Source organism: Quercus suber, unplaced genomic scaffold (genome assembly GCF_002906115.3).
Source record: "Quercus suber isolate HL8 unplaced genomic scaffold, Cork oak 2.0 scaffold_169, whole genome shotgun sequence".
Taxonomy (NCBI): domain Eukaryota; kingdom Viridiplantae; phylum Streptophyta; class Magnoliopsida; order Fagales; family Fagaceae; genus Quercus; species Quercus suber.
In genome coordinates this window covers 800,075-803,444 of record NW_027069629.1, presented here as the reverse complement: position 1 = coordinate 803,444, position 3,370 = coordinate 800,075, and the positions used below count along the sequence as shown (strand labels likewise).

The window sequence follows — 3,370 nt, the reverse complement described above, 5'->3', positions numbered from 1 at the left end:
CAGTAGACGGTTTTATTGTACATCAGAAAGTTTTGCCACATGGCAGAAAAGTCAGACCTGTGACAGAAACTGGAGAAAAGCTCCTTCTGCGGTAGAAATTGAGGATAAGCCTACTTTGCAGCATCTTCCCTTGGACTTTGGACTCAATGTTTGCGCACAAACTGATAACGGCAGAATGGTACTTTGGAGCCTATTCTGCGGAGCACTTCTTTCTTAGAAAAAGCCTAAACTAAGCGTTATCTAATAATATCAAAACACATGTCTAAGATACAAGAAATATAAAAAGAACCCACTACACCACCAATAAAAAAAAAATGACATTTTTATTTGTTATATTACGTATGACTCACTAACCCAACCAATGAAGTTAGTTATATTTTTCTTTCAGTAACCCAAAAAAAAAAAGTCATTTACCTTACAAATAACAAAACACGTGTCATATTTCTATTTGCCAATTGGAGAACCCAAATATTTTATAAATTTTTTGTGTCCATCTGCTTTCTCTCGGCAAAAATTTTGAATTCGTGCCTTTTAGACGGGTCACGTCACGTGATAAGATAATAATTAATATTAATAAGCTTACTGACCCCACTTTAATGGTGGGTTCCATCTGATGTGGCAATATCTGAGCTTACAGGACTTTACAGTGACTAAACTACAGTTAGAAAACTGGATTGTGATCCCCATAAAAATGGAGAAACATAAGCAGGTGGTTGTGTTTGGACTTTTTATTTAGACTTTGAAGAGAATAAGAAAAAGGAATCAGTCACGGTCTTCACGGATTCATAGTCAGACGATATCAAAAAAAAAAGAATCAAAGTTCCAAACCAAACAAATACTGATAAAGAAAACGAGTTTAGATTTTGAGATACAGAAGGCTACGTACGGATCAGGGAACAGTGGAGAAGAACAAAATAGCCCTACATAGATTGAAACGAGGGACAAAAATGGTATTATGCTTAACCTCTCTGGCTTTTTAGTTTATGTCCTTGTTAGTTCTAATAGTACTATATATTTCGGTTTTCTGAACATTGATAGAGGTCCTCAAAGGTTGTGCTGAAAGAAAAAATGTCAGGTTGCTGCTTCCCTGTGAGCCTTCAAAAATCGCGTTAAGGATAGCTTCAAGTTGAAAAAGAGTTCCCCAGAAGGTATTGCACCATTTCTTGTGATTCTCATTCATGCCCATTTTGATTCTTGTAGTAAATGATGTGTCTTTGATGAGCATTCTTGGGTTTGAATCAGTTTTAGCTCATAAGTCTATCTGGGTACTTTTTTTTTTTTTTTCCCCTGAGTTTCACTCTTGTTCATTTTGATTACTAAGTTAAATGAGGAAACTGGGTTTATTGGGTCTTGAATCGGTATTAGTTCACAGGTTGGTTTGGATTTTTGTTTTGTATTAGTTGCTTTGTACTTATTTTGATTCTTGAGCTAAATGATGTGATTTTGATGGACCTTGTGAGGTTTTGAATTAGTTCTTTTCCAAATCATAATTTTTCCCTGAGCTAAAATTATTGTCATTTTGCTAGAACAAGTTATTGTCTAGCTGAAAATTATTTGATCTTGTCTTAGTTCACAATTTGATATAATATTCCTTTTGAGTTGCATTCATGGTTAACCATTTCAATCTTGGGCTAATAGTTTTGAGAATGGTTGGGTCATATGGACTGAAATTTTGGAGCACTAACTTTTGTAGCTAAGTGATTATCCCTCTCTTTTTAGAAAATAGAGGTCTTGTGTTCAATCCATGGAAAGGGACAGAGTTGGGATGAAGAGAGTACTGCATTGTGTGTACAATTACTATTTGATATGGAAAAAGAAAAGAAGTTTTTTTGCTTTCATTCAAACCTTTTTTAAAATCTTTAGCTAAGGGATTTGATCTTAATGAGAAAAATAAGGTCATTATCAGTTTCAGATATCAATTAAATATGTTTTTATCCCATTTCATATCTATTTGCAATGTCATATTAATATTGGTATTTTACAATCACTTTGTATACATCTCTTGTTCATCTACACCAATTTGCCTCTTGTAGGTTCACCTAAAGCTTCTCCTAATGGTTCATTTAAAACGCCTGTTGTTGATAAAAATAAAGGGTGCCAGGAGAAAAACAGCTGGTCGTTTGTTTTGGGGGGGGGGGGGGATGTTGATTGATTTTGTGCCAAATGTTGGTGGAGTCTCACTATCAGAAACACCTTCTTTTAAGAAAGCTCCCGGTGGAGCTCCTGCCAATGTTGCTGTTGGGATTGCTAGACTAGGAGGCTTAGCTGCTTTTATTGGCAAGGTGCATTTCTTCTTTTAAGTTCCCATGGTGTCTTTCCAGTTACCAACTCTATCATTGTTACATCAAAGATCACCTAATACTATGTGCTGATTTGATTTCAAAATATCTACTTCAAAAAGAGAATTTAGAACTACAACCTTTTGTGTCACAATGCATCAAACATCCATCTAGTTTCTTACACACCAAGATTTTTGAATCTTTCAATTTATTATTGTCTGAGGCTCATTCTTATGTATCTAGACAATAGTGCTCGTTTGCATTGATTTTAAGTATTTTTTCAATGCTTATGAGTGGCAATATAATTATTTGTTTGGAAATGAGTTTCATAAATATTATTGTTGTATATATAAGTATATACAAGGATAAGTTGTAATAATGATGTTTGAGTTTGGAGAATATGATTTCATAAAGTGAAAATTTAAGTTCTGGAATTTTCTAAGTGAAAATTTGAAAATCTGAATTTTCTGCAGAATTTTCTAGTGATTGTTCAGAAAGGTTGAAGAGGTTTCAATCTTTGTTAACTATTTTATGAAAAAATAACTAACTCTCTATACGTGCTTTTTCATGAACATAACCCTATAGGTATAAATAAAGGCTTATGTTCACTTGAAAAAAATAACTAACTCTTCATACGTGTCTTTTCATGAAACATAACCCTATGGGTATAAGTAGAAACTTATGTTCACTTGGGAGAAATACAAGAAATCTTGTGATCATTCTCCAGAATTACTATTTGTAGAACCCAAAATCTTGGTTGTATCCTAAGGACAAATTTGCAATAATTCTTTAGCAACAAAAGTGTGGGGGGCAAATATTGTCTAAGGAAAACGATATAGTTTCTCAAAGTTTTCTATTTTCTGTTTGTCTTTTGTGTTAACATTGTTCTTCCATTATTACTTTGTGTAATATCCTCAACAATCTTAGACAATATTTAACTACAAGACAAGAAGTAAATGATGGTACAACTTTGAAGATGTTGAACTATGGTTTAGTGAAATTGGATCGCTTTAATGGAACCAATTTTACACGGTAGAAAGAGCAATTGGCTTGGATTCGAAGAGTTCTTCAAATGATGAATCGATCATAAA

At 33.5% G+C, this 3,370-nt stretch overlaps 1 long non-coding RNA gene across 1 annotated transcript; it reads left to right on the top strand.

Annotated features, from left to right (window-relative positions):
• The first annotated feature begins 649 nt into the window (after positions 1-649).
• Positions 650-2,465, top strand: LOC136069417 (uncharacterized). The gene is made up of 3 exons (XR_010630658.1): positions 650-950; positions 1,039-1,148; positions 2,034-2,465. It is a non-coding gene; the product is annotated as an uncharacterized LOC136069417 (long non-coding RNA).
• The last annotated feature ends 905 nt before the right edge of the window (positions 2,466-3,370 follow it).